Raw genomic sequence first — 16,415 nt, 5'->3', positions numbered from 1 at the left:
CTCTGCTCCTGCTGGAACCTTTGCTTGAAGGTCCTTTCCATCCTAGCTATGGTCGGTCTATTCATAGTCTGTCAATTTTGTGAGGCTCTAGCATTGTTCCACTCCAGGTGGGGAAGAAGTCTTCTGTGACGTCACTCTGTTCCCATCTCTGATCTCCTTGAACACATTCCAGGACCTGTCATCACAAACCTCCTTTCACTATTGCTATTGCACGTGCCAGGTGTTTTCTCCCCAGCTTGACAGATATTAAGTTCCTGGAGGACAGCTGGGAACTTTTTGAAAGTCTTAGTGCCTATCCCAGTGTTGTTTATACAGTAAAAGCTAAATAAATACAAGCTTGACATTCTGTTCCTCTGGTATCTTGCCTTGTGTGTCACCTTCAGTGGGTCTGTGCAGTGCAGTGCAGGATAGTGAATAAAGCCCTCGACCCAGTCAAGAGGTCTTGGTTCTAGGATTGATCTGTCATTGACTTGGATATTGATCTATCATTGACTTGGATCTGTCCCTTGTCCTTTCAAGGTCTCAGTTTTCCCTCCTGTAAAATGAGAGGGTTGCACTGAATGATTGCTAAGGTCCCTTCTACATATACTCTGGACTCAGGAAGGTAACATTTCCATGTGAAAGATAACCAGGAAGGGGAGGGAGGCATCCTTGTGCCTGGTTGGATGCTGTGGGGGCATGGTGTTCCCACCTGTTTAGGTGTGCTGGGGTGCTTGGTGCTCTGAGCCAGTCAGGTGTTACTTGGTGGTGACTTCTCTAATGGTGGTGTCTTTGCAGGTGCCAAGTTAGCCAGAAGTCCCCCATCAGAAGAACAGTCATTGATTAGGCACTTTTCAGATGTCCCCTCTAGACCTCCCCAAACTCTGAAATGTAGTATTTCCTCCTGTACTTTGAGAGAACAGACTCAGAGAGGTTAAGTGATTTGCCAGAAATTGTCAAAACCAGGATCTCGCCCAAGGCTGCCTCGCTTCAAACATGGGCTCTTTTCATCAACATTGCCTTGCAGCTCAGTTAAACCCAGAAGAAGAGAGCAGGCGACGTCCATGCCACAACCACACAGGAAGGCGAGCAGCCCCCAACTGGCAAGGCATCTCCTCTGTTAGAATGTCCCTCAGACACATCAGTCCTTGAGCCAGACGGATCCCTGAAAGACCTCTTGAAGATCTTCCTTAGCCTGCGAAGTCAGTGATTTGTAGAATAAGACATATTCCTGTCCCAGGCTCCAAGTTTCTTTCTTCTGAGAACTAAAGCTGATGTTCTTCCACGGGCTATTAAGACACCAGGGAAGGAAAAGAGGATGTTGGCCAGGATAAATGTGGTGGAAGGCGAGCTGTTTCTTTCTAAGTAGTGGGTATCAATTTTCTAAATACAACCCAAGGACATGTTATACTTATTTCTGCAAGTCCTTATAAAGACAACAGAGACAGCAGCTCAGTATACCCTCTTCCTGGTCTTGTTCTGTTCCGGTCTGCTCCCTGAATCTGCTCTCTCTCACCAGTGCTTGAAAAGTGGTCTCTTCCTGTTAAAGAAAGCAAATGTCTGCAGCTTCACTTAACAGGTCAATCAATGCCATTGATGAGGTGCCTACTGCTAATGAATTCTTGTTCTACTCACTAAAGAATAAAATAGATGAGGATCCTGGCCTGGGGGAGTTTTGGCCCATAGAGGTTTCATGGAGGTAACAACAAAGTCTCCCAGGAACTTGGAAATAATAGAAATGAAGCTGCCTTTGAGGGTTAAATTCGGTCCATCCATCCATCCTACATGGATGTGATCCATCATCTGCAGCTGTGGACCAGGAGATATTCTGCAAATGTGTGAAGGAAAAGACTTCATCAGTATGAACTGGGAATAATCTCAGGGATGCCCTGCTGAAATGTGACTGTAATTTAGTAATCCAAAGCCTAATTAATTGCACCTAGGGCAGCCTGGGGAAAGACTGTACAGAAGTTGCTGGTCAGCTGAGGCACTTCTGAAAGGCAAGTTATTAAAGAGACAGAAGCTGGTAGTGCATATTCAGGCTCTGACCACAGACAAGGGATCTTTGGTTCTCTGGCAGGTCTAGCTCTAATGTTGGGGGATATACACCAGCCCATTGTGGTATGCTGTCCTTGGGCCATGAATTATCCTGCAGACTCCTCTAGCCTTGCTTTTATTGATACATGCTCACTAAGCAATTTTTGGATGATGGTTTGGTTTCCCCAGTCCATCAGCCTCCACAGACCATGCTGACCTGAGCACTCCAGGTCCTGTACAGTTGTATTTTGCTGTTGTTTTTGGCACCCAGTAAATACTGCACAAGAAGATAGTAAAGGGTCAGCTGAGCACTGAGGGGCTGTAGAACAGAGGCAGCTAGAATCAGTTGCCTCTTGGAAAGCAGCCTTTTAAAAGCTACAGTTAGATTGGGGAGAAAATCGAGAAAGGAGCTGATCTGTTAGATCTAGAGGAAAGGAGACATTGTTAGTACCAGCTAAATTTTGTTGAGTGTTTATTATGCACCAGCTACTGTACCAAGCCCTTTATAAGCATGACCTCAGTTGATCCCCAGAACTGCCCTTTGAAGTAGGTAAACATTATACCATCCACATGACAAATGAGGATGTTGAGCTCCGAGCTTACTCAGCTAGTGATCAGTAGAGCTAGGATTTGAACCTGTGCGTATAGCCACTATGTTACATTAGAACAAGTTTTAGCAGGTGACACAACATAGAACTTTTTTGTTTCTGAGTTTTCCAACAAAGGACTGACCTCAAGCCCAGAATGCTAGAGTAACTTTTAAGCTCCCATGATGCTAGGGGATAACTGTGGGGAGGAGTTGTTTTGCCCGTAGTTTTGAAGGAATGAATGGACTTGGATAAGCAGAGATGGATGCTGAGAAAGTGGTGCACAGCCTATTAGCATGTGGCAGTCACTCATGTAGGGAGCAGTAGGAGAAGCAGGATAGGCAGATGAGCTGGTCACAGGGAACAGTGGGGCCAGTAGGAGATGCTCAACTCACTCAGGTTTGCATTTCTCTGGTTAGCTCTCTGCTATATGCCCGACATAAGATGCAATAGCAAAAATTAATTCGAAGGAATAGGTAAATCCAGTTACACTCTTGTTTGTTTTAGAATTTTTAGTTCATAGCATCAGCATGGCTCTTCTATGGATGTCTGCCTTGGGTTTATAAACGTGAAGTTCTGTGTATTGAATGGGCACTGCAGGTAAGGGAAGAAGGGCCAGCCCATGGTCAACCTGACTGGTCAGGGTTTAACCAAATATGGTGGACAATCTCCCTGTTAGTCTAGCCAGAAGCATTTTCTGTGAGTTAAATCTGGATTTGTTCCTATTTTCCAGGCATATGTAGGTTCTGGAGCCCACGTTCGTAAGGTCCAGGGAATGGAGCCCAGAATTCATCTTATCAAGAGAGAGGAGACGAAGGAACTGTCACAGGGCAGATAGAGCCCATCACACTGAAACTCAGTCACCTCCCTCACATCAGCTCTTAGAATCTGAAAAGACCTTCCTATCGTTTCTCTGGATCAGCAGTTCTTTTTCTTGCCTGGGAGAGTGTAGACCTGTGGAGTAGCTCACCACTAACTCCTTCCAACAGATTATTTATAAGAATGTTATATAAGACCAGTTCTACTGTTCATGCCTTAAGAACGCCACTTTTTTATTTCTTAATTTGAAGACGTGTCAGTTTTTTTTACTTGTTTCTCGTCTCTAAGTCAGCTTACTGAAAAAGTGTTTTTCCTGTTGCATCATTATTCAATTAAAAAGACTTTTTTACTATAATCCCTTGCTAATAATTTCTTAGAAATTTATGTAAGTTACATCCACATATTCTCTTTAATTCACATTCATATTTATTCTTTCAAAGATTCTTGTATGCATGCTTTGCTGTTATAAGAACTGTCCTGTCTTTTCCTCTGGTAGGTCATGCTTGCTTACACACTAACTAGTCCTTTTCTTCACATATGTTTTGCTGACTTTCCTGGTTTGAAAATGAGAATTCTCCCTGGATCTTTTCTTATGAATGGAGGCTACGTGAGTACTCTGGCAGTTCTAGGGCACAAGTGACTTTGTAATAAGAGGTTACACATTTTGGCTAGCAGCTCTACAATTTCACCCTTGAATTCCTTCAGGACTGCCAGGTGGATGCCATATGGTCCTGGTGATTTATTTACATCTCGTTTGTCAGTCAGGTTCCTGAGCACTTAACTGCAGTTTCAACCCTGACTTCCCTCCTGTCAATGGAGGAGGGCAAGTTGGGAAGGACTTTCTTTCTCGAGGATACTTCTTGTACCAGGAGCATCATGACTGCTCCCCCTGATTCTCCATCTCATTGTGTCCCTTTGGTGGAACAAAATAACCTCTGTGATTGACCTTGACATTGGCATTCCTCAGTTTTATTTTTGGCCTAAGTTCCTGGGTTGTTTTGTGTTTATGTGCCATTTCTTCTTCCGTGGCCTCTTTGAAATTTCTCCCTAGTCACGCAGGGATACTTTCCTTTTTGAGCGTCTGCTGTTGTGGTCCCTGACCTCACCCCATCTATCCTGGGAATTCTAATACTACATTTTAAAATAGCCTTCAGGTTTCTGTGAACTTGTGACTTTATAAACTCTTCTCTTCACTCTCCCCTTACCAATGTGTGTGCATCTCTCTCTGACATTTGGCATTAGGGTTTAAGGTACCGCTTGAGAAAGGACTTGGAGGCAGGAGCAGGACGAGCTGGGCAAGGGAGGTACTGTGCATTCTACCGAGAGGCCCTTTGGTGATGCACATGGGCAGCTGATCATGCGGTCCAGGTCAGGGCAAGCCCCAGTTCCTGAGACTTGTTCTCTGAGTCAGGATCTGTGCCTAGGATGTTCCAAGGCTGCCAGCCTTGTGAATATACCCTCCTCCCTGCAGCAGGGATTCTGTGCAGGCTTCCTTTCCACACCCCAGCTCCCAAAGAGCCAGAGAAGTGACTGACTGGAGCATTCTGGCCTGGCTTGCTTCCTGTGATGAGGCCAGGATCCCTGCAGGACAGACTAACAGAGGGTGGGCTAAAGTTGTAGTAGGAGAAACTGAGTTTGGACACGGGGGAGAATTTCCAAGGAGCTCAAGTGGGAGGCTCAAGGAGAAGGTGGAAGCCCTTTGGAGATATTGAGAATATCTGTCTGTGTGAGCCGAGAGGCAGACCCAGCTGAAGCGAGGGCAGTGCGGGAAAGGACCTCGTGAAGCTTCTAGGCTGAAGCTGCTGTTGGTCAGGATCACTTCTCTGCTTCAGCAGCAAGTGCTTGACCAGGGTTGTTGAGCTAATTGTTAAATTAGAGAGGCTGGGGAAGCAAATTGCTTCATGATGGGCTTTCTCTGACTGTGTCCAAGGCTGATGTCATCCGTGAGTTCCTCCTTGACGGGGTGGGGCTGTGGGGATGGTGGGCAAGCCTGCATGGGTTTTAATAAACCCTCATCAGCTGCAGCAAGCCCCTGCCTCTCTGAGAGGCCCGCATCTGCCACTGTGGGGAGTTCACTGCCAGCTTCTCGGTGCTTTTGTTTACTGTCCCCAATTCCTGAGCCTCACAATGATGATATTTTAGGTCATCATCTTCTTAGGGGTCATGAACTCAGGTGCCCAAAGGATCCAGACCATTAACCTGAAATATCAAAATGGGCCAAGTGTAGATGGTGAGTGGAGAGTATCAGGGAGCAGTAGAGAGTGGTGGGGACAGTGGCAGACTGGAGAGTGGTGCCTCATCTCGGGGGGCTGCAGCTACTCAGCCCCAGCTGATGGATGCCACATGGGAATGTGAGCCCCTTGTTGCCATATCGTCTTGTTTCAGAGAGGATTCAGATAGGTATTTTCTCTGTGCAGTAGCCTGATTTTTAAGTGTTGAAACTAATTCAATTAAAAGACACTGTGTTGGTCAAACAAAGTCCATTAGCAGGATGAGTTTGGCCTGTGGGCCTCCAGTGTGCAACTTCTGACTTTGGTCCAAACTGCTTGTCTTATAGATGAAGAAACAGATCCAGAGAGGTTAAGCCTTTGGCCCAAGGTTACAGGGAGTCAGGGTTACTGCCTGGAGCTTCTAACTCTGTCTAGCACTCTTCTGCTTCTTGGTGCTGATTTCGGACCAGGTATTCTCTGTGCTGGGGCAGGCTAGATGGAGGAGGGTAGACCTGGGTGGACATGATTGATGCCTTGCGCTACATTATTGCTTTTGTGAGTTGCTAGGGCTCAGGTGCTCCAAGTGGGTGGGATGGTTAGGGGAATTCAGGGTGCTTTTGCAGGTAACAGCAATGCATAGTGAGATGTGGGGGTGAGGATTTAGGCTGCCCCCATTCTGGAGCTCCACCCATGCCTGTGCTCATTCCTATCCTTTCCCACAGGCACCACAAACTTATGCACACATGCAGAGGCACTAGAGAAGCAGGCATATGCCACTTCCGAATCCCTGCCCTTTGTCACTCAGGTGTACACCTTGGGATCATCCTAGACTGTCCCCACTCTTGCCCTGGATTCTTCAGCTTGGAACCACCTTTCCAGTCTTGCTGCTGCTCTCCCAGTTCACGAGTTTCACGATACAACATTGCGACCATTGCAATAGGCTTCAAACCTGACTGCTCCCAACCCGAGCTCCATTACTGTCTGATAAATCTTCCCAAGCACAGACTTTGACTGTGGCATATTCCTACTCAAAGTGGCTCTGCATTGCCCACTGGATAAAGTAACAGTTCCTTAACTTGGCATCTCAGGCTCCAAAGCCCTATGGTATTGCAGCAACAGTCATCAGTCTGGCCTAGGTGTAGATCCCAGCTCTGCCACTTACCGGCTGTGCCAACTTAGGTAGTTTTCTTGACTCCTCTGAGCCTGTTTCCTTCTCTGTAACAGGAGGATTTTACACAGAATTGTTTCAAGAAATAAATGAAATCATGAATATAAAGCACTTAGCTTGACACACACTGATTCTTTAATTGAAGGTATTACTCAAGGGCCTCCAGGCTTTGGTACCAGTATTACCTGTCCCACAGCCTTAGCTCCAGCTACTTTGAACTACTTGGTGATCCCACTGCCTTGGCCATTTTCTCATTCTCTGTTATCCATCCTTTTTTGGTTTTGCTGTGTCTACTTTGTAGCATAGGTATTTGTGTACTTGTCTTGATTTCCTTCCCCCATTGCATGCTCTTTGAGGGCAGAGCCTGGGTTTGACACATCTCGTACCACACTGGCACAAAAGATGCTCAGGAGAAGTTTGTGGAATGGATGAATATTATCCTCAGTTGGGCTCCACATTAAGTAGTTAATTGATAATATGTGTATTTATGATAGTTTCATGAATATTTATAGTCCTACTGTGTTCAGGGGATTCAGTTGTAGAAGAAACAGATACAGTCTAGGTCTTCATGAATCTTGCGGTGTAACCAGGAAATGGGCCGGTACAGAGGCCACTGAAGTGAGTGTGGTAAGGACGGTGGCCTGGCAGGGGCAGGGCTGTGATCAAGGCAGGTGGTACAGGGTACTGTTGGTGCACATAGCAGGGGCAACCAACACAGTCCTAGCTTACTGAGAGCATCCTGGAAGAAGAGGTGTTTCACCTGAGACCAGAAGGATGAGTAAGACCTTGACTCAGGTACATTGTTTATTGTGAAGAAACTGCTTTAAATCTCAGTTTTAAGAAAACCTTGCTTTGTTTTCATTCACTCACAAGCTCTTACAGAAATGCTTTCTGAGAACCAGGTTTTCTGAAATGATCTGTAACCAAGGCAATGTTATAGTTTTAGGTTGCTAGGGACTGGGACAAGGGTTGTTGATTGTATTCAAATTTTAAGCAACACCCAAGCTGACAGCTGTGGCTAGAGAAGCAAAGTTTCTCCTTTCTTTAAGATCTGGGTGGGAGATTATTCTCTTCTAATTTGGAGAAGATAATCATATACTTTCATGCTGTCAGGGTATGGAGATTCAGCTACTCAGTCTATTCTGTTTTTGTTGCTTGCTTGTTTTGTGGTTCCAGCTGTGTGGATACAGGGGCAGGAAAGCTAGAAGCAGGAAATGGCTGGGGTGTTTCTCTGACCCTCCTGTTAGGTCTTCTGCTTGGGTCTGGAAGAAAGACTGTAGTAGCAGACGTGCTCTGCAGCTGCGGAGGAAGCAGAGGAGATTTTTGCATTAGGAGGAGACGCAGGGATCTGGAACTGTGTGCAAGTCAGGAAACTTGACACCAGAGAGAGGAGGCCACAGAAGAAGATAAGGTTCTCTTTGTAGACCCTGTACAAAGGAAATGTACAAGAGGACAGCAAGTGATTAAGAATCATTGTGATGGAGTAATCAGAAAAATTATGAATTATACTTACATGTTCCTTTGAAATAGGCTACTTTTGGACTTGATGTTTGTATCTGTTCTTTTTAAAATTTTATTTTAAAAAATATAAAATTGTGCTAATTTCTTTTTCACCACAGCTAACGTTTAGGATCCAGAGTCCAAAGCATCTACTGCCACCTGGTGGCAGAGTACATCACCTGTGGGATTTGAAGTTGATGGGGGTACACATTGATTGAAAATTGATTCTGCAGCCAAAATATGGAATCATAAAATATTAAAGTTGTTAGAGATCTTAAAGATCACATTGTTTTGCTTCTAATTAAATCCAATATCTTTTCATATAGAAGCTCTTACTTGAATGCCTCTAGTAACAGGGAGCTCATGATCTTGCCTGACAGACTATTCTGTTGTCATTCGTTCTATCAGAATGTTTCTTCTTTTTATTTATTTTTAATAGGAAGAATTACTTGTTTTTATTTACCCTGGTTTTTACCCCTGGAAAAACCCAATGTAAGTTTGCTGTGTCATCTGCATTATGACCCTTCAAATATCTGAAGCAGCCTATCTCCCCATGATCCTGTTTTGAGGTTAAAAAATTGTGGTTCCTTCAATCTTTATTCTGAAGTCATGCTTTTCAGACTCCCCATAGGCATTTCTTTCCCCTAGTTGCTTTCTACTTTGCCAGTGTCCCTGCCTAATTGTGCTGCCAGGCTTTGATCCAACACAGTGCTACAGACTTGATCAGCTAAGTGATCCCTGGTACTTGCAGGCTACCTGGACGCCAGACTTCAGATGCACTCTGTGTGGTATGAATTAGCTTTTTGTAGTCTTTACACAATGCTGACACCTCTTAGGTTTGTGGTAATGGAAACCCCAAGAATTTGTCCTTCCTCCTATTTCTGAACTTTTTTTTTAAAAGTGAAAAGCAAGACTTTAAAACGAACGCTGAATCACACAGTTTAACACAATACATTCTGAATTTCAGATGTTACAGGTAAAATGAAAGCCCTTTTTGACTTCATAGCAATTAATTTGTCCCTGGAGGTAGATCGTGGTAGCAGATGTTAGGGACCTTCTAGACCTTTCCATGCATTTGCTTATATGTATATCTATCTCTCTATCTCTCTCTATATATATCTGTAGAAATTTGTAAATATCTCTGTGTGTGTGTATGTCTGAGGTTAACATATCAGGCTTTTCATATCATTTTGCAACTTTTTTTTTTCATGCAATGACATGTCTTGAAACTCTTCTGGATAGTATTTCTCACTGTGGATATTCCCTAGTTGTCTTAGCAATTCTTCTGTTGTTTCTGTTTCTTTTACTTTTACTTTTTATTTTTTTACCATTATAAACAGTGCTGCAGTGAATGTTCGTGAACAAGCAGGCACATACACAAGTATTTCTCTAGGGTAGATACAAAGGACTGGAATTGCTGCGTGAGTGATAGGTACGTTTTTTATTTTAAAATGTAGATCTCAGGCATAAAGCTTGCCTTTGTTAATTTTGACCTGGTGTTCAAATCTGCTAAGATAAATTTACATATTGATTTTGGTCATCTCTTACAATATTAAGCTCACTATACCAGTTTTGTATCATCTGTCCATACTATAAGCATATCTTTCATCTTGTCATCTTAGGAACTTTTTTTTTTTTTTTTCAGTCAAACACAACAGTCAAGGGAAGAGCTTTGTGGCTACCACCAGAGACCTGCATCCCACCTAAAGCTCACTGTATTGTCCTAATAAACACTCTTGGGTCCTGCAGTTTATCTACAGCAATTCCATCCAACTGTACTCTTATCCTGTTCATTTTTCACTATCTTATCTACAAGAATATTGTGGAGGACATTTGCCAAAGGTTTAGCAGAGATCCAGACGCACACTATATGATGTTCTCCTGCCCACCCACCCTCGTGTGCCTGTCACGGAGGGAAATGAGGATGATATACATTGCCCAAGATGAGTGTCATTTAAAGTATATGTGGGTAACACTTTAATGAGCAATGTTTTTATGTACCTCCATGGAAAGTGTTCATTCCAACTCAAAGATATTAGGAAAAAATAAGCTACCTGTTCTCAAATTACCCTTCTTACCTATATGTTCCCAAACCAGTTGGTCTCCCAGGGAGACTATGTCTGGTGGCAGAGACACAGCAGCCTTAGTGATAAGCTCAGTACCTAGGGTTATATTTCCAGTGTTATTCAGGCTAATTTACGGTATACAGAGATATAGTCACATGGACACACCCACAGGTGTAGGTACATGGACACGCGCATTGACACACAGCCATGGGCACCTGTTTTCTCAATCTAGTTCTCGTGGTAAAAAGACATTTTCTGAGTTACAGGCCTTATTAGCTTACTATGCCTTATCCGTAAGAAGAATGGAAATCATGAGACAGATAATTTCCAACTCACTTTTTTTTTTTTTTTTTTAAATTTTTATTTATTTATTTATTTATTATTTTTGGCTGTGTTGGGTCTTCGTTTCTGTGCGAGGGCTTCCTCTAGTTGCGGCAAGTGGGGGCCATTCCTCATCGCGGCGCGCGGGCTTCTCACTGTCGCGGCCTCTCTTGTTGCGGAGCACAGGCTCCAGACGCGCAGGCTCAGTAGTTGTGGCTCACGGGTCTAGTTGCTCCGCGGCATGTGGGATCTTCCCAGACCAGGGCTCGAACCCGTGTACCCTGCATTGGCAGGCAGATTCTCAACCACTGCGCCACCGGGGAAGCCCTCCAACTCACTTTTATCTGGCTTTGAAATTTGTATTTATGACGTGCCACAGATGACCCTCAAAACGATAAGGATGGTGGGACCAGAGTCCTGGAGTGGGTGATGGAGGGTGAAGGCATTGCAACCCTGAAAATCCTCGGGACAGATGTGCAGTCACGTGGCTTCAATTGCATAGGGTGGTGGCCCCTGGAGTCCCCCGTTCCCCAGCCTGGGATTTGGGAGCTCTATTGCCCTTCTGGAGGTGGCCAGGCTTGGACTTTTCATTAAGGAAAAGAACCTCTGTTGCCTCATTTTTAGGGCATCTAGTATGGAAAACATAACCTCAAGTATCTATGATGTAATCTCCAAGGAAAAAGTTGCTTCGGCTTTTTCTTACTATAAGTAGAAATTCTGTTTCCTTTTTTTCCTTCAGTGAGCCTGAGCTATCAAAGGCTTCTGGTAAAGTTACAGGCAAGTAGATCTCCAAAATCCCACAGCTGGCCTTATTTGCAGGGTGGAATGGTGGTGGTGTCAGTTATGCTTCAGAAGAGAAAAATAGGAAGGAACAACAAATACTCCTTTAACTCCTGATGTTTCTTTTTTCTTTTCCCTTAAGCTAATAAACAAAACAAACACAAAAACATAGTGAGAATGCAGAAGGGAAGAAATGATACAAAATGAGTGAGCTGTTCCCCGTTTGCATCTGCAATGTTCCTTTACCCTGGACAAGGCACTCTGCTAGGCGCTAGGTGCCAATGGCAGGCAGGAGTGGGGTGGGGTACAAAAATGCACTAACTATGGTCTCTGTCTGTAGGCATTTACAGTCTGGTGCAGACAAGTCTGCAGACAGCATGGATGCAATGAACTGACCAGTGTTTCTCTAGGAAGAGCTCGATTGATAGTACTTGGGTAAATAAACCACCCTCATAAAGAAGAATTCACCTTTTGTTTTTTACAGGTCTTGCAAAGCTACATTTATTCTTCAAATACAGGGAAAATAAACAGAATCTTAGGTTCAGGGCTTCTGTTGCTTGCTTCAAGTTAAACAGACCCACTCTGGGCAAACCTGTATTTCCCTCCAAGAGCTGCCCCTTCTCTCTGGGACCTGGTGACCTCCTGCCTTGGGCAGGGCTACACCTATCCCCTATTTTCTCTTGAGTTACTGCTAGAAGGCAGAAGCTCTGCTTTTCAAACTGTGAATTCTTGGGGAGCCTCCTGGGTGTTCTGCTCCTTCATATATTTCCAGGCATAGTCCAGGATATGACATAGAGTAGACCCCTGTTAAATGCTTGTTGAATAAATGAAAGCTTCCCTTTATCTATTCCTCATTCATTCATTCATTCATTCATTGAACACACGTTTATTGATTGCCTTCTCTGTGCGAGGCACTAGGGATACAGCAATGAATGGGACCTGGCTGAGGAGACATATAGACAATTGGAATATAATCTGATGTATAATGGATTCAATATGATACCGAGAAAGAACAGGGTATGATGGGTGCATATGCAGGGAGACCCAGCCCAGCTGGATGGGGCAGGGAAGGCCTTCTAGAGACTTCAGAGAATTAGCACAGATAGCTTAGATAATGACAGGTAGGAAACAATGTTCCAAAGCATGAGAAGAGTACATGCAGTGGACCAAAAGGAAGAGCTAGCTGAGCATGGAGAGTGAAGGCTGGACAGTTAATAATAATCATAATCATAAGCACATATATAGTACTCACTGTGTGCCAGGTACTACTTTAAGCCCTTTGTATTTGTTACCTTATTTAAATACTATTAGTATCACTCTCATTCTACAGAAAAGAAAACAGAGGCACAGGAGGTGAAGTAACTTGAACAGTCTCACACAACTAGTCAGTGGTAGAACTGGCGTGTGAAGTCTTGGTGGTGATACAGCATTTAAGCCTGGGCGGGGGTGGGCACTGATCCCCAGTGGGAATCCTGGCATGCTGCTGGGTGTGCATGGGCCCGAGTGGTAGCAGTCTACTTGGAGAAGGTCTAGGACAGACTGTCAGGGCTTCCGCTGTGTCCTAATTGTCACGTCTGCCTTCACCAGGCAGGCGATGAGACTCTCCCTTGCCGCTGTAGATGGTTCGTTGTGTCTTGTCCTCTGTGAGCGGACTGCAGAGCAGAGTGTCCCCAGCCTCCTGGGGAGAATGGACTTGGGACAACAAAGAACAGTTACACTTTGGGTGACCAGATTGCAGCCTCCACTCTGGACTGCCATCCCTAAATGGGGAAGAGAAGAAGGAGAAATGGTTTAAAGACCTCTACCACCCAAACTGGGCACCCTTTCCCGGTGCTAGGCCACTTGTGTGTGATTGTCAGGGCTACAGGTGGTGAGGAATGGGTGAGGAAGAAGAACGTTTTAACCGATTGCCCCTGGGCCCCTAGAGAACGGGCCTGAAAAGGGGCAGAGGTATTGGTTCTGCCTTCTCTCTTCCCGTTTTGGAAATGAGTGATCCACCCCAAGGCATCAGTGCCCTCACAGGCCTTGGGCAGCCCCTCCCCATGGCAGGTAATGACCCTTCCTCTGAACCCCCTCAGGCAGACCCTGCTCAGAGGGGCGTCCTTGCAGCCTCCTCACAGTCTGCTGCCACTCGCTCCGGAAAAGCACAGGAACTGCATGTTGGTGTCTGGAAAAATTAATGCTTTCAAGATGAGCTCCGCACAGCCTTAGCACGTCTGTCTCTCTCTCACCAGCTGAAAGAAAAGAAACATTCTTAGACAATTACTTCCCAAGGGAGCCCAAGGGCTGGCTTTGTTTATTGAGTGTTTTTAGTTACAACACGTGAAGTTCTGAGAATTTTTTGGCTTTGGGTGTTTTTTCTGGTTTTGGTGGCGGGGATAGGGAAGATGAGTGAATTCCCAATGAACAGGGCACTTGGATGGTTCACAGTTGTGAAAGCTGTGTTCTTACGTGGGCACAACTGCGTGTGCTTGGGTTAAGGAACTTGGTAAGACCTGACAGATGGAACCCAGGCTCTGGGCCTGCACTGTACCCAGATGTTCAGAGCCTTCCATCTGAAGCTTTTTGGGGCACAACTCCACCTGTTAGTGGATCCTTCCCCTTCCTCAGGCTCTCCTCGCCTTCACCCTGTCTTCTGATGGACACAGCACTTATGACACAGCCATAGTGAGCTGTCACCCTCCTTCACCCTCAGTGCCCCCCTTCAGTCTCCACCTGCCAAAGTAACAACACTCCCAGTAGAGACGGTGGATTTGAGAGTATCAGTGTTAGTGAGTCAGAGCCCACTGTTCCAGGGCAGGGATGGCAGACTTGCCAGCCCACGTGCTACGGCTCTTCCAGCCTCCTCTTGGCAGCCGTCACTAATTGACGGTCGTGCCACTCTTTCCACATCCTTCCTGCCTGTGGCCTCAGGGTTGTTCCTCCCCACCCCCACCCCCCCACATAGTCTCAAAGATATTTATTGATACAAAGGGGAAGATAGATAGTAACTTGATTTAACACAAAGCTCTGGACAATCACTGCCCCTGGTTAGAGCTGGAACTTGAGATGAAACACAGTCGCCGTCTCTGACCAAAGTCCCACAAGATGTCTAAGTAGCTGGCAAGTGAATAGGCTGAGAAGAGTTGGGTTGTACTGAGTGCTCGTTGAGGTCATGAAGCACCCATCCGATCCCTGTGGTAAGCAAGGAGTGGAGCAAAGTGTGGGAGGAACTGCCTCTGCCAGCCAGTGGATGGGTGCATGAGTCCAGGGACTTGCTTATGATGGCCTGTGGGTTCTCTGGGGACCATCTCACATTCCAGACCCTGTGAGTGGGAAGTGGAGAAGGAACTTGCTGTTCTGGTCCTCAGGGACCTCTCAGCTTTCAGAAAAGGTCTGAGCTCCTACTTCAGTCAGCCTGCAATGGTTTGAAAATTACCAAAGTAACAAATGCTTATGATAAAAAATTATAACAACATAAAATTTTATAAAATACTATTCTCTAACCACCTACCCCTATCTCCTAGGGATAACCACTGTTAACAGTTTGGTGTTATGTCCTACCAGAACTCCTTTTCTATGCACGTTGAAATACGTATTCATAGTGTGTATGTGTGTATTTATATTCCATATCTATTCTCACCAAAAAATGGAATAATACAAATTATTTCAAATTATCTTGCAAATTGTATTCTCCTACCCAACAATATATCATGGACAGCCTTAAAAGTCACTATGTGTAAAATTGCTTGTCCTTTATAATGGTTTCAAAGTATAATGTAGATTGTATCATAATTTATTTTACTAGTTCCTTATTGTTGGATTTTTAGGTTATCTCCAGTTTTTTTGCTGATTTTTACAGAATACACTGAAACGTTTGTGTAAGTGCAGTAGGTGAGATTTTGTAAGTAGAATTGCTGGATTGAAGGCTATGCACTTTAGAAATGTTGATAGGTATTGCCAAATTGATTTCTAAAAATGTTACGTCAATATACTCTCCTGCCGGGTTATGTATATATATTTTCCAATATGATAGGTAAAATATGCATGCTGTTATGCTTTAATTTGCATTTCCCTGATCATTAGTAGAGGTTGGCATCTTTTTACTTTTTATCAATCATTTGTGTTTCTTCTTCTGTGAATTACCTGTTCTTATTAACTCATTTTTATACTGGGTTGTTTAGCTTTTTCTTACTGGTTTTTAGGAGCTCTTTGTAAATTCGAGGTATTAATCCTTTTTGTGATGTTTTGTTGCAGTGTAGCAAATATTTGTCTCCTAGATTATCTTTTAACATTGTTCATGTTTTTGCAATTTTATACATTCCTTTTTTTTCCTCTGAGGACTTAAAAAAATCCATGAATATAATATAATACATTACCATTGTTCAAAAATTAATACAATATCAAATACGACCTTATGCCTATCTACCCAGTCCCCTCCTTCCATGGGTAACTATCAGTGTTATTTTCTTGTGAATCCTTCCAGTGTTTCTTTTTTAAAATATAGGCAAATCTGAATCCATCCTTATTTTACCACTTTCTTATCAAAACTGAGTGAATACTAACTTTATTGTTCTGTGCCTTGCATTTTTAACCCAACAGTATGCTTGGAAGATCTTTTCGTATCTATTTGCAGAAAACCTTATTATTTTTAACAGCTGCATAATATTCCATTATGTGGGTATACTGTACACAGCTTAGTAGGTTTCAGACTTTTTTGTTTATGTATGCCCTAAAAGCATATTGAGAACCATATACTCCCCTCACACATCTAAGTTGACATTAAACATTTTTTTTTTACCATAAGTTTAAGTGGTTGCAAATAAAATATTTTCTAGAGTGTTGTATATTGTATACAGGCTTTAAATATATTTTCTTAAAAATCTTGGAGCTGGAAATTTAATGAATTGGAAAAGGCAGCTCTCATTGTCAAAGAAAGCAGCCAAATCAGACTATATTTACTTCCTGT

The 16,415-nt window shown here is 43.9% G+C and overlaps 1 protein-coding gene across 1 annotated transcript in view; it reads left to right on the top strand.

Annotated features, from left to right (window-relative positions):
* The window catches only part of KALRN (kalirin RhoGEF kinase), a 655,634-nt gene that overhangs the window by 37,714 nt on the left and 601,505 nt on the right, over nucleotides 1-16,415 (top strand). The gene's annotated exons all lie outside the window — the stretch shown is intronic.

The sequence above is a fragment of the Balaenoptera musculus genome, chromosome 4 (assembly GCF_009873245.2).
Source record: "Balaenoptera musculus isolate JJ_BM4_2016_0621 chromosome 4, mBalMus1.pri.v3, whole genome shotgun sequence".
Classification (NCBI taxonomy): domain Eukaryota; kingdom Metazoa; phylum Chordata; class Mammalia; order Artiodactyla; family Balaenopteridae; genus Balaenoptera; species Balaenoptera musculus.
Note: the sequence above shows the minus strand (reverse complement) of the source record. Positions and strands in the feature narration are given on the sequence as shown.